Source organism: Lissotriton helveticus, chromosome 5_1, assembly GCF_964261635.1.
Source record: "Lissotriton helveticus chromosome 5_1, aLisHel1.1, whole genome shotgun sequence".
NCBI classification, from domain to species: domain Eukaryota; kingdom Metazoa; phylum Chordata; class Amphibia; order Caudata; family Salamandridae; genus Lissotriton; species Lissotriton helveticus.
In genome coordinates, this window is record NC_136065.1 from 398334834 (window position 1) to 398353987 (window position 19154).

The window sequence follows — 19154 nt, forward strand, 5'->3', positions numbered from 1 at the left end:
TTCTCCAACAGTTTTTTTAATCCTGAAAACCTGAACTGGCATCTAAGGTCTGGGCTTTGCAAGATCCAGAGCTGTGTACTCATAACACAGATCATTCTGCCTCAGTGAATGTTAAATTATATCTGGTTCTTTTATCAGTTTCACTTTTACAGAATCTCAAGTTGCAGCTAAATATGTAATGCGGAGTCAAATTTTTTACTTATTTTGTGATGAGATCACATACTTTGAAGAAGGTCAAAAGTTATTTGAACTTTAGTCTCTCCACCACTGGGAAGTGGTGAAGATATTTAACAGCTGGAGTAATCCCCTACGCACAAGACATGTTCATGACGATCTAAAGTGCTGAGTGTAAAGTGCTCGAAATAAAGTGCATATATGTTCCCAGCCGGGAACACACAGTTCTCCACTGGAACTGGTTTGGAATAATGGGGAATGGGCAGCAGGGAAAAATTTATATTTCCTTTCCATAATGTTCTAATATTCGTGCCAGTATAAAGTTCAGACAGCCGTTAGGTTCATCAAAAAACAGACCATCTCCAAAGGCAAAAATTAATTACGGTTATGATTTTGTTGTATTGACACAGTTATATGAAATCCTTATTTACATTACAAAGTAATATTGTAAAAATTCAATCATGTTTTTTAACAATTTTCAAATGTATTTGAATGTTTAAAACAAAGTTTGGATCCGCGATACATTTTCTAGTCTGTCTTACTACATTTGACCCGAGGTTAGAGTCTTTTAACCATGATGATGAGGTCACATGACAGTTGTTCTATTGGTGGTTACTTGTTTAAATGTTGTTTGGGAATATTCACTTTCATCTGGTGAGCAAGGCGACCGGGTTCGCCGAAACGCATCAGATTGAGGCACTCTCGATTCACTTTTCAATGAAATAAATAAAAGTCTGCAAATGCGAAACCTGACTGAAGCGTCCGTTTCTCCCTGGAGGTGCGGTTCAGCAATATTTTGGAGCATTGTTCGATATATATATATATATATATAGATATATATATATATAAGTCCAAACTTTGTTTGTCGCCGTCCCACTTCCCTTTTTAGAATACAAACAAATGTGAACTCCATACTTCTGCAGCGAATCAAAGATTTATTGTAGCCCTGACACCACCGCCATGACGCGTTTCGGGCTGAACAGGCCTTGATCATATGACGGGCTATGGTATATATATATATATATATATATATATATATATATATATATATATATATATATATATATATATATAAAACAAAGGTTATAGGGATGGTATAGTAAGGGAAAAATGTTAATTAAAAGACACAATTTTATGCAAACAAAACTAATGAAATTCACCAGTTATAGCTATCTCAAGTAACTATAACTCCTGCCTTAAATGAACTATAACTCGCTCACCCACCTTGCACAGTGTTGTCATCAATGATGTCATTTCAGATATTGCAGTGCTGTTATCAAAGAACATGTAATGAGTGATGTAATATTGGAGGTAATTAGGAGTGGATGGTGAGGGCGTGAGCCATAGTTTCTTTAGGGCATGAGTTATAGTTACTTGAGATAACTTTAACACGTGAATTTCAATGGTTTTGTTCTGTATGTGTTAACTGATATTTTCACCTAAATATAACACCCTGTAACCTTTGTTTTTCCTTTGTTTTTCTCAAAATATATTGTAAGATATTATTGCCATACCTATCTATAACATCACCTTTACCCTCGTTTTTTAGTGCATTCTATCTTTTTTTACATAAAGTAAGATGTCCATCGCTATGCGTGGTGGGTTGGTTGGGCATAGTCCCTGGCCGTACGTAATCTGTGGACCCTGTACTCAATCCGCTGGCAGATAATCTCAGCTGGATGTTAGGCCCTTCGTCTGACCCCAGGCCTTGCGTCCAACCCCCTCGCTGGTGAAGCTCACTATGTGTATTAATATAAAGGGTGTCATTTTAAGTAAAGGAGACATACTGACATTGTCAAAAAGTCACCAATAAGGATAGTTAAATGTACATTTAATAAATTCACACACTGCAATGTTATGATTGTCATAAAATATTTTGAATAAAGCATTGTAAAAAACATTATTACGTTTTTGAGTCCTTTTAACATTTGTCAAAGCACTAAGGGCAACAATAAAACCAACCAGTAGAGGAACCCACACTCCAGCTGTATAACATACAGCTCCAGCTTGGAGTGCTTTTAAGAAATGTGGTGAGCTCACCTGGTGTCATGCATTTAATAACCCAGGGCTACCTACTGTTTGTTTAAATGTTGCTGAGGGAGTGTTCCACTTCCTGCAGGCCCCCACAACCTTAAAAATGGTTTGGTGGTGCTCTTCTAGGGGCACCACCCGCAAGAAAATGTGTCCTACAAAAAAGCCCCATGGCATTATGGGGTGCTCCTTGCCGGAGCAATGAATATTAAATGAGTGTCTCCTGCAGCTCATTTATTCCTCATTTTTTGGGGTGTCCTGGTGCCCACCTGGGACACCCACATCTTAAATGTTTCTTGGGGCAACTGAGGAAGCCCAAGGGCCCTCATGATCCCAGCCGACTGCCCAGTTGGAACTCATTTTGGGTTCCATTGGGAGCCAGCATTTATTTATTAAATGGCTGCCCCAAGTGTCCACCCGGGGCCCTAGCTGTCCCAAACAGCTCCCTTGGCAGAGACCAGCCACTTTAATTATTAGTGGGTGCCCCTGTGCCTACCTAGGGCACCCACAACATCTTATCATTGGGAGCTGCAGGAGGAGGCCCAGGGCTCCGTGGTCCCGGCTGGCTACCTGGTCAGAACCATTCTGCAAGCAGGGTCTGGCCGCACTCTCCCTGGCAGGGAACCCGCAGTGTCCGGGGGGATGGTAACACTGGGACCCCATGCTCTGGGGAATTGGGTCGCCAGAGCCACCCATTGGAGAGGGGCGCCATGCACCATGCACACCGCCCTCCCCGACTAAAATAAATGTTTGCTTTTAGCTTTACCATGACTCCAAGGAAGATCTGTGGTACTATTAAAAAATGGCTGCCCTTTTTATTTTCAATCACACCTCGGGGTGGGCGAGAAACCGGGATGTTCCCTATATATATTATAAAAGAGGAGGGGGAAAGCACCCCTCTCCCACCTGAACCATTACAAGGTCCCGGGGACCCCATCCTCCTGTGCTGATATAATTATTTTGTAGCTGGCTGTAGCCCAAGTCAATAAATGGCCATAGGGACCCCACCCCTTGGCCCATAAAAAAAATTGCGGAGGATGGCTTAGGTCCCCCCTCCCCAAGTCCTAATATTCCCCAAGGCTGAAGTATTTTTTACCTGGAAAGGCAGTGTATGGCCCCCTTCTGATTTCATTCTATGACCCGAGGACACCGTCCCATGGGACACTGTGATGTTCCCTGCCTGCAAGAGTGCTGGCAGGGAAAACTACAACTCCCAGCCTGTGTTCTTGTGGGCAGGGAACCAAGGATTGCTCTCGCTTGGCAGGAACAGGAACCAAAGCTGTTTCCATCAGGCAGGACCAACCAAGAACAGCAAGCTGCCACAACACCCAGGATGGAGGCGCGGAGAGGTGCTGACAGGGGCAGCGGAGGTCACGGGCTTTCCTCATGGCCCTCAGGAGCTCTACATGTTGTGGGTGCCACAAGTGGGACCAGGGCACCTAATAAACAAAAAGAAGGCAGGCTCCTTCTGCACTTGGCAATTTTCTTTCCTCTGTGGTCCATAACTTTAAAATGCTTATTAGGGGCCCCAGGTGGGACTGGGGCACCCATATAATAATTCATAGAAAACAGCATTGGCCTGATAGGGAGCCAGCAGGACAACAGGGGCCTGAGGGTTCTGCTACAGTCCTCTATATAAATAATGTTGCATGTGTCCCGGGTTGGACCAGGCACCCCCACAAGAAAAATATATTAAGTAAAGGAATAATAAATGACCGACCTGAGCCTCTCATTTACTAGTCACTGCTCATGGCAAGGGGCACCCCATAATAGCCTTCATTGGCTAATTTACATATACTTGGCTGCAAGATGATGCTCCTGTCTGGGCTGGGGCACTACAAGCATGTTTTATAGGTGTTGTGGCGACCTACGGGAAGTAGCAGTCCCACAGAAATACTACAAAAAACCAAGCCTATGTTTCCTGGGGTCTATGGAACACAACCTCAGTAAAAGTTTACTATATTTTTAAGCCCAGAGATGGAGATTTAGCTTGGGCATCCAGTGACCCCCCTATGGCTGGTCTTAATGGCTATGTTAGGTGTGTAATAGAAAGACAAAAACACATGTTTAATGGTGTTAGGACTACAAATACTTTAGTTAAATGTTTATTGACAGACATGGCGTCCTCACTTCTGGACAAATCCAATAGGTTTGACTTGTATATTGATGTAGTCGCTCCTTGACAAGGCCAATAGACCTACCTTATATATATATTGAGGTGATTTTACATTAAAAGTTGAAAGTGACAGTTCTAATTAGGTATAGTAAAAAATAAAACATGGAAATTCACTGGAAAAAAACAAAGTTGAAAGTGACGCTATAGTTAAATAAAAATGTCACTTACATCATAACGTTTTAAACTAAACAAAAACACTGAAATTCACCAGTTATAGTTAACTGAAGTAACTATAATTTGCCTCACAAAGCGGCATATTATCAAGGGGCGGCGATAAATATCGCAATGCGCGCTTAGCGCTTGCATATTTATCGCCGGCTATCTCTGGAATTTATCGCCAAGTTAGCTCGTTATCAACAACGCGCATCGCTGAGGCGATAAATATTCCAGAGATAGTGGGGATATTGCTGTTTTCTATGGTGGATAACGGCGATATCCTAGATGATATGGCCTGTGGTCTTAGCCACACAATCCACCCCCCATGTTAGGTATGCCTTAGTCATACTTAACGTGATTTTAAATATCGCTAACCCTCGTTGTCAATATGACGAAGCTGGGTTAGCGATTTTTTCCCAAGGGAGTCTTGTCAGGCACGCCCCCTTTGCATCTCATTAGCGATGCGATGGGAGGCATTCTGACAAGGGCACTATTGCAAGGAAACCCCCGCTAGCGTGTACTTGTTAATAATGCGATAATATTATCGCCACTTTTCACCCGAAAACGGGTTCTAAAGTGGCGATAATATTATCGCCAACCCTTGTTGATATGCCCTTAAGTAACTATAACTTGTGCCCTCGCCATGAACTGCTTTTACCCTCACATATTGCATTACTCATTACATGTTCAATGACAACATTGAAAGCATTACAGATGACATCTGAAATTTATGACACCACTGTGCATGCCATTCATATTTGACCCCTAGTGGTTCACAACTCCCATATTCATAATAGCCCCAGCTATACTAGATGCAACATGACAATATAATGAAGTGTTATTAGGTACACTTCATCAATATGTAATGTATACCTATCGACTTTGTCAAGGTGTCACCACACTAAAATATAAGGCAAGCCTACTGGCTATGTCACGGGGTCACCACAACAAAAGAGCAATCATCACATATTTGAAATCAACATGCTGCCACAGAACCAATAACCATATTCAAATGAAATCATAAAGCCCTTAACTGCAATTTATTTGCCACAGTTCTGGCATTTTTCAAAGAGTTGCCCCATATTTCCTTTTTTTTTTGTTTTCAACCTATTTCCAGTTTGTGGAAGAAGCCAGTGTGAAGAGAATGGGTGATCCAGGAAGGCTATATATGTCTGAAAAGTAGACATAACTCTAAATTCAGCAATTGGTAATATGTGTAGATGCCTCAAGGTCTACTCAAAGATTCTAACTGTTGAAATGCAGAAATAGTGAAAACGAGTAGGGCATAATAGCCATTTGTGACAATGTTTTCATCTGTAACTTTTTGTCACAATGACCTATTTACAAAACCAATGTACAGTTACATTCACTAGACCCTTTTGGTTGTGGTGATATATAGGGTTTGGAGATCCTCTAAGAACCCGAGGCAACCAGAGCCAACAAGTGAGCCGCACCGTACAATGCTTTTTTATTGTGTACTAAGTGTAGACCAATTCGTATGGTGAAATATTTAGAACAAAAACTAGGTATCAAGGTAATCTATGTATTTCTGAAATGAGCACAAGCTATGCAATTTAGGTTATTTATACATCTCTGAATTTGTGGAAACCCGTACAAGCATATGATTTAGAGGGTAATTTTAAAAATGTCTTCTTTCTTACACACAGGCTTACATTTGGAAAGCATAAATGCAGTGAAATCTAATTGGTAATAAATATACTACTATTCTAAGCTCCCACGTTTATTCTGATAAAAAATGGTACCTCACTTGTATGGCAGGCCTTGTGCCTGTGACAGTTAATGTCCCAAAACTTGGATACATCACAATTTGGACAGGGTGACTTACGTAACTCTCACCAGGTTGTTTTACCCAGAATCCCATGCATCCGCAGTGCCAAAATGGAAGGAAGAGCCTTCTCCTACTCCCCCTCAGAATTAGATGAACCCCCACACTACAAGCATTCAGGAAGAACCTCAAGACCTGGCTCTTCGGATGAGAAGGAGCTGCTCCAAACCCCCTCCCTCCAGCACCTTGAGACCCTCTGGGATGAGTAGTGCACCTCACAAATCCCTGATTGATTGATTGATTTAACCTCACTCTTTAACAAAAAAAATACATTTTCCCCTAATTTCTATGATGGAATCTGTGAGGAGCCACAAACTTCCTTTCACTCACTATTCCTCTAAGTCTTCCAATAAAAATATCACCTCACCTGTGTGGGTAGACCTATTGGCCATGAAATGACCCATTATACAACACAGATAATCATATTTTTCCACTCAAAACTAACTTGTCTTTTGCAAAGTGGGTAGCTGTGGATTTTGGGCCCTAATTCAGGGGGAACCTAGTGAAACCTAGAAAACCAGCACATTTAAAAAAAACTAGACATCTGAGAGAATCTAGGGTGGGGTCATTTGTGTGGCTCTCACCAGGTTATTTTACCAAGAATCCCTTGCAAAACTCATATTTTGCCTGAAAACTCACAATTCCTTACATTTCTATGATGGAAACTTCCAGAAATCCAGAGGAAATCACAACATGTGTATCACCCAGAATTACCCTACTTGTGCAGGCAAAAATGCTGCCCCACTTGTGTGGCTGGGCCTACTGCCTGCTACAGGAATGGATCAAACCAAGGTCAAAGGGAGCCCCCTTGGTTTAATCCGTTACTGTTGCAGGCACTAGGCCTAATCACAAAAGTAAGTGGCACCGCGTTTTTATGAGAAATGTAAGGAACATTTTTGATTTCAGGCAAAGCTTGAGATTTGTTGGTCATTGTGTATAAGGATCTTTGTGAAACATCACACAAGGCACACAACCCTGGAATCTCTTGGTTGTCTACTTTTCAAAAATGGTAGGAATTCATGGGTAGCTGCCAAGCATGGCCTCAAATCTTGCAGCAACCCTTATTGCTGATTGGTCCATGCACCATTTTAGGGGCTTTTGTGTCAAGGTCTCTTGTCCCCTAACACAAGTCAGGGACCATTTTTGTCAGGACAGTTGGGGGAATGCTGTGTGGTAGGCAATTTGTGGTTCCCGCAGATTCCAGCAGATTTCCTCCCAGAAGTGCCCAGAAAATGTGTTTTTAGTCAACGTTTGAGGTTTGCAGGGCATTGTGGGTAAGAGAATGGTGTGTGATGCATGCAAAGCACACCACCCTGGACTATCTCAAATGTCTAGTTTGCGGTGGAGGAATGGCCACGCCCATGCTGGGCTGCCACCACCCCCTTAGTCCTAAAAAGGTTTTTAAAACCCTGGTATCAAGTGGACTTTCTGTCTCGCCGGGGGGACAGATCAGGTGTAATTACCTTCTTCTGCCCCTGAGGCAGGCAAAAAGACTGCCCTCCCATTTAGTTTGAGTAGGGGCATTGCCATGACAATCATGGGCAGCCCCCACACCTACATTTGATTAATGATAAATCCCCGGCATCTGGTGAGCTTTTTTCCCCTGCAGGGGGGCAAATTAGGGTAATTATGCTCCTCAGAGGGGCAGAAAGACTGCATGCCAATGTATTTTAGGGGGGGGGGCATGGCCATGCCCATGCTGGGCAGCCCCACCCCAATAGCCTAAAAAACAAACAAACTGGTGTCTGGTGGGCTTTCTGCCCCCCCACCCCATGGGGACAGATTGGAAGTAATTACACACATCAGCCCCTGAGTAGCAGAAAGACTTTTGCCCCATTTAGTTGTGGTTGGAGTAGAGGCATAGCCATGCGAATGGTGGGTAGCCCCCACACCTATGTTTAAAGAGAAAGAAAAACCCCTGGCATCAAGTGGGATTTTTGCCCCCCACCGGGGTGCATATTGGGGGTAAATATCCCCCTCTGATGTCCCAGTGGGGCAGAAAGACTGTTTCACCCATATCTTTGGGGTGAGGTCATGGCCATGCCCATGGTAGGCAGCCTCCACCCCTACAGTCCTAACAAATAAATAAACCCTGGTGTCTAATGTGCTTTCTGCCCCCTGGAAGGAGGCTGTTCGGGGTTAATTGCCCCCCAATTACTCCAGGAGGGACAGAAAGACTGCATTATAAAAATAACACAGTGAGTACAACCCTTTTCCCACCCTTGGTGTCTAGTGGATGGATCCCTGCTTGGCGATTACTCTTGTGGCAATCCCCAAGCAGGGATCCACTCAGCAGAGATGCCTGTGGCAATGGAAGATTATCCCCTTTTCACCGATACCTCTCCTGTTAGAATCAGTGCTCCGGGGCTGAGATAGCCCCCGAACACTGATTCAGGGGGCTATCTCAGCCCCAAAACAAAACTTTCACTTTTACTTTAATGATGTCAGCACGCCGTATGCACCAATCATCATTAAAGTATAAAATAATTAAAAATTCTGTCTGCTTGGGAAGCTGTTTCTGAGCAGCCTGATCTAAAAAAGGAATAAAGGACTCTCTCTGGTGCAGAGCACCAGAGAGGCCTTTACGTACCTCCACAGTGTCGGCCGTTGGCCGAAACCCGCACTTAAAAGGTTAACAAAAGCATTGCATTGTTTTTCAACCGTAATTGTCAATAAAACATTTCAAATAAAGCATTGCACATCAAATTAACATGTCAGAGTCTTTCTTTTTACTCAGCAGGCCACATAATGGAGTCATACAAACCACCACTAGGGTTCCTGAACTCCTGAACTGAAGAGCAAAAGCTAAAGTCTAGGCCATTCTTTTGAAATGAATTAACTAATATCTCAGTTCCCATAAACTTAGGGCCATTTTGTAATGGATGGACTTGGCCCTTTTTTCAGGGTCAACCCCTAACCTTTTGCCTTCCTCTTCCTATTTTTGCTGAATTCGTTTGTGCTGGCCTTAGGACTCTGTGCACTTTACCATGGCTAACCGGTGCTTGTGCTCTCTGCTGAAAACATGGTAACATTTGCTTATACCCAATTGGTATATTTCATTTAAGGATAAGTCCCTAGTAAACTGCACTACATGTGGCAAGGCCTGTAAATAAATGTTACTAGTAGGCATGCAGCACAGATTGTGTCACCAACTTAAGTAGCCTTTCAAACATGTCTCCAGTCTGCTATTGCAGGGGCTGTGTGTCTAGTTTTAACCTGCCATGTCGACCTGGCCAAATAAACCTTTTGCCGGGCCCAAACCTTCCTTTTTAGTACATATAAGTCACTCCAGGGTAAGCCCTGGCCAGCCCACAGTACAACGTGCAATGTATTTAAAAAGCTGGGCATGCTCTTTTATGTTTTACATGTCCTGGTAGTGAACAACTCTTACATTTGTTTTTCACTAATGCAAGGCCCATCTTTTCATCTCTCCCATATAACAACATTGGAGTTGCCTTATTAAATTTCATAAGTGTCATTTTTAAATGGGAAGAGATAACTGATTCATGTTTGGTATCTCTGGAATCCTATTCTTAAATCCTACCTTATGGTAAAGTCGGATTTTAAATTGCAATTCTGAAAAAGCCACTTTTAGAAAGTTGTCATTTTCTTGTCTTAGCCATTTGGTGACTTGTCACATGACTGGGTGTAGTTGGCAGTTGGGATTTGTGTATTCCTCCCAGATAGCCACACAAAATGGTAGTGACTTAATGGGTCATCAATGGCAGGATGGGAGGAAGGAGTTAGATCCAGCCTTGCTTACCCCTGAATAGGCTGTGTCCTGTTTCCGCACAAAGAGCTGCATACCCCCTACAGTTAGTACAAAAGAAGGACTGCAGACACCACCTCTTCAGTACACTGCTGGACTTGTGGATAGTCTGCTAGGAAGGACTGCTATACTGCTACATCGACTGTCACTCTGGTGGACTGCTACTCTGAAGTAGCTACTACCCTGCAGTGCTGATCTTCTGCCTGCTGCCCTCTTGCCTTGACCTGAAAATCCATCTTGAACCCAGGACCCCAGACTATCTAAAAGGGCTAGTCTGCTGGCCTCCTGATCTGTGCCTCAGGGACATAAAAGGTTCCACAACAGGTTCTGGAACCATCCACAGGGAGGTCTTGCGTCCCAAAGTGGGGCCTCTCAAGCTATTGAAATCAAGCTTTTAGGCTCTTTGCGGACAGGCTCATTCACACAGAACCACGCCACTCCCAGCGTAAATCATCACTAGCAGCTGCCAACTAATCTCTTTGCAAAACAAGCATCAATCGCCGTGGAGGACTGCCAGCGAGATGCTCCAGCCGTCTGTCCGCAATACCTGCCCTGCTCTGACCCCTAGTGATGCTCTCCATTCTTTCGGCGACCCTCTGCAACACGAATGGGACTCTTGGCACAAAACTTGAGAAGATAAAACTTCAGCAGGACTAATCTGGCTCTGTCTCGACCCGTGCTCCATCGCTGTCAGCCTGAAACTTTGACTTTAACCTGACCCAGTGTGACCAGGTCACTGTGCTTAGCACTTTATGCTTTTAGGCGCTATATATTTCAGTTAATTCTTCAAAAATTTAGAACTCTGGTTCTACTGATTGGATTTTTGTCAGTATGGTCTTGTTTTATTTATACAATTTTGCTCTGTTTTTCTAACCTAGTGTGGGATCTTTTGTGTTGTGTTTTACTGTTTGAAGTGTTGCACAAATACTTTACACATTGCCTCTAATTTAAGCCTAACTGTTCTGTGCCAAGCTACTAGAGGGATGAACAAAGATTAATTTGGGGGTTGCTTGTGCCTTACTCTGCCAGGGATTGTGGTTGCTGCTTGACCTGGGCTCACTCCTCAGTCAACCAGTAACCCAATTTCCTATAGCGCAGTACAAGGATATCTGTGCATGGTGCAACACAATATAGGAAGTTCTTCTGATATCTATGTGGGAAATGTGAGAGCTGTACAGATCAGTGTGGCAAAGATGTGTCCAGAATAAGCCCAGGAGGGCCTGATCCCAGGTTTTCAAGATATCCATAATCTATACATTTGCATACAGTGAATCTAGCTGAAACTCACTCTGATAGTAAGTGTTTAGCTTGAAACACTTTGATGCAGCTGCCTACAGGTCTGCGTTGGGCACTCCTGGTTTGGCAATACACCCGAAGAGACAGGCTTGATCCGGTGGGCTACAGTGTAAAAGATTGACAATACTTCTTCCGTGGCCCAAGTGGTTCGCTTGCTGGTTGTTCTCATTGTTTTGTACTTGACACACAATTTTCTCATCACCCCATGTATCATTCCATGCCTTTGACAAATTGCGGCCTTCCGTTTTGAGAAATATTTTTTAATGTATTGAAATAGTTTAATAGTGGTAGTTTACTAGTGCATTCATACCCTGCCTTCTTGGGCAATATATTTGAGTTGTGGACAAAATGCAGTGTATGTCTTCAAATGTTCAAAACATTTTCTTCAGAGAGAAGGTCCCCAAACCTCACTGAAGATTGTTTTGCTGGTTTGAAATATTTGATCACTCTGTGAAATATTGCCTGTGGTGTGAACATTTTGGCCGGGATGTTTTTGCTTCCCAGTCCAGACATGGAAAGACAAGCACTGTGCGGCAAGGAGTTGGGAAGAGTATCTGTTAAAAAGCACTGTGCAAACCAGTGGTTGGGAAGAAGCATAATGCACACAGTGAGTGTGTTAGAGGTGCTGTGAATCCAGTTAGTAGGCATAATGAACTGTGCAGTGAGAGGATGAGATTTGCTGGTGACACGCTATTTAAGAGAGAAGCACTGTAGATAAAAAGTCTACAGATGTGAATGAGACACAGGGGCTATGCAGTGAGTGAGGATCAGTGAGTAAGAGGTGCTATGCAGAGACTAGAGTGGATGACTGAGCGAGAGGGGCTATGCAGACAGCGAGTGGGAATGAATACAGGAGAAACACTGTGCAGTGAGTAGTATGAGTGATTATCAACTAGTCCACAGCAAGTGTACAAAGTAGATTATCGATTGATTGGGAAAAACCACATGAGCTTGAACTTGTGAACTGCACTGTACAGAGAAACAGCGGACTGTCATTGAGGGAGACGCTATGTGGAAACTGGTGGACTGAAGGGCACCTTGAGCAGACAGTGTGTTGAAGATGTACACTGTACTATTGACGGGAAAGGACTAAAGAGAAGACAGTGAGTGATGGAAGTGAACTAAGCATGCAGTGAATGAGGGTTAATAAAGTGAGATTGAGAGGTGTATGTTAAAGAAAAGCACCAGTCAGGCAGTGGGTAGGAATGAGCATTGAAGAGGCGCAGTTCAGAGAGTGAGCGACTAAGAATTATTATGCACGAAGTGAGTGGAAAGATGTGCACTGTCCAGAATGTGAATGATTTTGATTGAGGAGGGTGACCCCCTATGCAGGCAGTGATGACAAGTGAGTGAGACATATTTTGTAGGCAGTGAGTGGAGAGGGTAAACAGTGCAGATGCTTTATGACTAGCATGATTAAGTGAGGAAGGCCCCTGGTTAGTTGTTTTTTTGGTTACTGTGAAACTCTAATAAGATAGAGTGTGGGAGATGGAGAATTATTAGTGCACAGATTTTTACTGGAAAAGAAGCACGGAAAAAGAGTAATTTGAGGGAAACTCTCTGAAGACTAAGTTGGGGGTGCGCACTGCACTCTGAGAGGGTGAGATGCATAGTGTGGACAGTGAATGAGGAAAAACTGCTGTGCAGACAGCGGGCAATAGTGAGGCAGAGGCACTGTTCAGTCGGTGACTGAAGTTAGTGAAGTAGTGTGTACACAGTGAAAGAATGAGAAGCCCTGAACAATTGGAGGGTGAGACGCCCCTCGCAGGTGCAAAGGAGGTAGCGAACCAAGAAGCCAGTGAGTGGAGTGGTGAAGAAGTACTGTGCACAGAGTGAATGAGAGAGAAGCACGGTCCATAAAATGTGAGGGAAGTCTGAGTGAGAAGCAGTACCAGATAGTGAGTGGGGCATACTGCTGTGCAGACAACATATGGGGCAATGAAATTGACACATACTGAATGGATGACAAGAATTGCGCTAAGTGTCAGAGTTACAACAGGCAGACACTGAGAGAGGAAGGACAACTCTGGGCCTGATTTACAAAGGTAAACGTACACTTTTGTGTATGTTTTCTATTTCATTGGTATTCACAAACTACAAGTTTAATTTTGGTAATAGTAATTTTACGACTGTCGAGACTCCACACATAAAAAGATAGGACTGCCTTATATTTTTATGTGTGGACTTCTCCGCCCCGACTGTGGAGTCTCTGCAATTGCAAAACTGCTACCAGTAAAATAGCAAAATCAAACACTATGGAGAACTTAGCCACTTAAACTATAAGTAGGCAGTATGTGTGAATTTCAGTTCCAAAAATATCATGTTACAGAATTATAATCTACAAAGTAGGTATCATCCCGTTGGGTGTAGAATTTCAATCATAAAGTAAAGTCCACATTTGTAAAGCGCACAATCACCCGTAAGGGTCTCTAGGCGCTGGGGGCCGTCGGGAAGATTAAGCGAGCTATTGCCCAGAGTCACATGGTGCTGGGCTAACCTGCCGCCAGAGCCGGGGATCGAACCGTGGTCCCCAGATTCCAGCGTCAGTCGCCCTGGCCGCGGCGCCACACCTCTTCCTCGCCCTGGCCGCGGCGCCACACCTCTTCCTAGCTCCAATGGGGTGATATTTTTGGCAATAATAATTTGGATTGGCGATGTATAGCAGACACTTAACAGCCAGATGTCAAGAGTAGAGGGATGGAGGACTACTGGTGAGGAAGCTAGAGTTCAACACTGAACTAAGGACGTTTCACCCTTGTAGAACAATGACTGTCTGGCCAACTATCACTGGTTTTGTATTCGTTCTCCTGCTCTCTCACAAAAATAGGAACATCTTTTCATACTTACGAAATATAAATGAAGAAGTATAGGGTTTTGAAGACTTGATTTAAGAAACACTCCAATAAATATGTTGAGGGTAGTGCACCTCAATAGATTATAATTTTTTGCAAACAGCACTTTCTGACACAGATTTCCATTTCCTAATGCTCTTCATAGTAAATAAAAGATGTAGCTACCACCCAACTCAATGGTACTCATTTTGTTTACCATAAAAAGGTTGACTGGTTGAGTTGGCCATGGCTAACACTGGTAACCTGCAGTGTACACCCAGATCTCAGTAGCCTGTGCTTTACACACTGAACTATTTTTATCACCGTAGGCTTTTGCCACAATCCTGGTAAAGAGTGAGAAAGTAGGGAATCCCGGGAAAGAGTGAGAAAGAAGGGAAACATGATGCTCAAAAACGAGTGTAATTACCATTGTGTGAGAAATACTCCAATGTATTGATTAGAATACTCAGGACCACAGAACACTCAGGACCACATTACGATCATCCCTGGGGAGGAAACCACCGTCCTGCCTCATTCCAAGGTGGGGTGGTGTTCCTGCATGTGGTGATACTGAGGGCCTCATTTATGATGTTTTGCCGTAGGGCAGAGCAGCAGGCCTTCCTGCTGCGCTTCCCTGCGGCAAAAGAATAGGGGAGGAATGCGCCATATCTATAAGTGTGTTGCTGCATACCAGGCAGCAGCAACATGCGTATTCATGTGTGTAGACTTTTGTCAGGAAGGGTTGTAAGCTTATCAAGGGCTTGCCTCCTCTGTTTAGCACTGGTTTTATGATATTGCTCATTAAATGGATGTTACTCATGGTCTTCGTATCATTACTGGATGTGGGTTGGCCCATTAAGACATTCATGAAGGGTCATAATTTCAGCGGTTTACGCGCTCCAACAGGGAAGTCTTACTACCGTCACTCGTGTTATTCCGCAGAGTGAGTCCGACTGCCCAGTCCAAATATACGTCTAGATTTAAAAATTCTTTTTGGAGCGCATTCTTGAATGTTGGCCTTTGAAGTATCCATATCTGACTACATCAAGATACTATTTCCATATCGCCTTGAAAATGTCTAAGAGTAGACAAAACACGTGTCGGCTAAATCATGTGCTGGGAATTTTTAAAAAAAGACAATGAGTGAATGAAAACCAACAGATGACGTCTTTGGACGGCTTCCATGTTCTGTACACCTGTGGTCTTCTTAGATTATTCATGTGAACTCCTGTTAAGGATTACATTTAGAATCATACCTTGGTTATTACTTATCCAATACTGCATTCGGATCATCATATGTATTAATGGGTGTGCTTTAACAGCTTCTTTCTTTGATTAATTTATTGAGCACTATTAAGTCAAAAAAGTGGCTTAGTGCTGCCTGATAAATATCATGCAGGCTTGTGCGCCACGGAACGTCACAAAAAGAGACATTCTGGCGGTGCAAGGAGTCTCATAAATGAGGCCCTGAGATTGAGCACACTGGGCCATGTTTCAGTGGGTGGCAAACAAGTCACATCAGAGCTTGCCCACCCAGTCCAGGTGGTACACTTTGGTCCCCTCTCATATTTACCACCGGCTTAACATAGGTGGTAAACCACAGCGGAAATGTCCCCATAAGGTTAGACAACCAGTACAAAAGAACACAGTAATTTTCCACATAGTTATTCCCAATTCCAGGGATATTATTGTGTAATGGTCAATTTCTTTCGGAGAAATACTAAACGAATGTTAATGCCAGCCCTGGTACCTCATCGTCTTAAGTTGTGATGAGGTTCATAGCATTTAACAGCTTCAAATCTTTTTGGGAATTAAATACATTCTTAGAAGTCTTCCAGATCTGATAGGTTCAACCCATGCCGGTCCTTTAAGGTGAATGAGTTTGATTTACATTAAAGCATCTCACAGTTTACTATCCTGTTTATTGCCCTTATGCTGTTGAATTTTCCTTTAATTTTTGGCCTCTGTTTTCGTTTATTTCGTTCATCGCTGTTCAATGGTTGTGGTCGCTGTGTTTACACACACATGCAGCCTGCGGCTCTTGGAGCAGTACAGAGGCTTAAGTAAATAAAATTGTTTGAAATATTTTACGTAATATGCTTCTGAATAAAGGGCCATGTTTGTCAAACGTCATTCACCATTTTGAATACTTCTTCACTGTTCAAATATAGCAAAGAGTGTCCACTGTTCCCGTGTACTCCAAGCAGTAGTTTGTTAACGAAATTTCTGCCGCTTTACTAAGCAAATGAATTGTGCTTTGTTTGATTTCTATCAATACATTCTTTTTAAAACTAAGCAGTGTGGTGTTAGAAGACAACTGTGTAATTATAGTTTAGTCAGCCACTCAGTTACAGAAACGTTTTTTTTCATTTTTAGTGCGCATTATTAGTATTCCTAAAATGCTCTCGTTTGCCACAGCCTAAAAAAATACAAAAATATCATATTAATTACATGTTTAAAATATAATAAATTTAAAACAACATATTATTAATTTGTCCTTCCAGAAATTTTTTTCAGGTATTTTAGTATTTAAGGAATTAGCTGCAGTTTTATTAGCTAGCACAATCTTAAATAGGCATACTAAATGCCGTTTTTGGTCTCCTACTACAGACTAAAAATGTAAAAGTTTGTACTACCTAATGTAAGTGCAGCCAATTTTTAAACACTAATATACCCCAAAATTATTTTCTGGAAGGACAAATTCATTACATTTTAAAAAATACTTTAAACATTTAACCAATATGCTGTTTTTGTATTTTTTAGGCTGTAATAAATGAGAGCAACTTAAGGATACAATGTCACCTGCATATGTCTGCGGCAGGGATCTCAAAAACAAAAAGGTGAAGATGCGCTTACGGTGGCCCATATACATCAGAGGCGTGCCTTTGCACACTACCTAATGATAAAATATCATTCACAGTATTGATTACGAGTGTTCCTGTGTTAACCCCACAAAGGTTCAACATGTTAATTTTTTCAGAGCACATTTTTTTAATATTATTTACTAACCACTTTTTGCGTTCATATTTTTGGGGGCCTCGGGTCTCTGATTCATTAGGAACACAGCGGGCAGTTTTCGTTTGTTCTACTTTCCAGTGACTTCCTGCTATTCCCCTCTGTTCACCGATTGTGTTTTGTATTTACCAGGAAACCATAAGGTCACCTTATCATTTACAGTCGTGCTATTTCAATCTTGCACTGTACTTTGCATCAAATGTAGAATGCAAAAATTACACGTGCACCAATCCACTTGCAGAAATCTAATTTTTTGGAAAGGTCAATTGGTGCAAAGTGTGTTTTTTTTTCCAAAGTGATCTTTGGGTACACATGAAGAGGCAAAATGTCATGGGTACTGGTGCAGACCAAGGAGATCATAGTCACGAGTCCTCTCACAGCCCACATGTGACGGACCCCTTGCTATACACAACTTTGTTTTCAGTAACCCACTAGGTTTGTTGTAAAACATGGAATAAACAGGGTTTAGTGACAAACTTGATGCATTGGCCATACCTCTCATTGTTTTAACCAAATTCAAAACAAGTCAAGACCAATAAAAGAGTTCAATCATCTGTTGGAATTCTTCAATGTATCCATAACCAAGTGCAAAAGTATACAGAGACACATCATACATTCTAGCAACAGAGAAGTTACATCAACTGTTACCTTCAACTTAGACATACTGACAGATAACCATTTGTGTTGTGGGAAAAAGGCCTAACCATTCAATCTTTATTGTAACTGCCCTTTATGGGCATAGCTCTAAGTTTTGCCCCATTCTGTCTCCTGTATGAACATAATTCGTCCCAAATGTCTTTGGTACACTGCTTGGGAGTAACTAGGTACCGATAAAACTCTTTCCAGTCATTACACAATGCCAACTTTCAATTCCAAAAATCTTGGGGTTATATTACTATAGTGAGTTTAAGAAATGTTAGATTTTTATGGGGAAGTTGATGCCTTAGATCTGTCCATACTATTCTGAAATAATTGAAAGCCCTTTTCTTGGAATCCAACGTACTTCCCCAATTGGTCTGTGCCAGAAATTGTAAGTTATGGCGTTGTCTCATGGTGCCATACCATATGGATGAACGTTCCTGCAGGACATCAAATCGTTGTATACACTTTGATGTGATGGTGAGGTCAATTTTATGTAACATTATTGAGGTAACGTAACTCTCCCTTATTTAAAGTGAAATAGGCAAAACTGTGGGTTTAAAGAGTCTTACAGCTCATGCCCCCTCCCACGATTATTTTGTTACTTGATGCCCCAGACCTGGCTCCCATCGGCCTTTGAACAGGTAAGGTTTGTGAAATCCAAGCCCTTTTTCCAGGTGAATGAGTGAGGCTATCTGATGGCAACCACTTGCATCTTCCATCATGTTTTCAAGAAAACCAACCCAACCCTTGCATTGCTTTGTAAAATCCCACCTAAATGGGAGCAGAAATGCCCTCATTTTATGTAGTTGAATGTGGTCAGTGCCAAGCACCCCAACAAAGTCATTGCTGCCTCCCTGGATGATAAACAGCCCATATGGAATAAAAACATCCGTGATCTGGATCACTGTTGCCATCACTATTCACCCTGCAATTGCATCTGTGTGTCATCACCACTACAATATTTGGGTTTAAGAAAAGGAACAATAGCACTGAGTAAACCTCAGTGGTACTACTGGGCCCTAAAAACCTCTTACTTAATGTTGTTAACATGATTTTGTTAACTCCTTCTGTAGTTCACTAAGCACCTGGTGCAATCCCAACCTCATTGTGAGTCACCACACTATTAGTGAGTGTTGAGTGCCAATCTAGCTTATGAAGCATCTATATCTGGACACTGCAGTTCACAAATATGCTCCTCTCTCTCCAGGTCCTGTAAAC

General features: G+C 42.4%; 1 protein-coding gene across 1 annotated transcript in view; it reads right to left on the reverse strand.

Moving 5' to 3' along the window:
• The window catches only part of ESPN (espin), a 926204-nt gene that overhangs the window by 347088 nt on the left and 559962 nt on the right, over positions 1-19154 (reverse strand). The window lies entirely within an intron of this gene.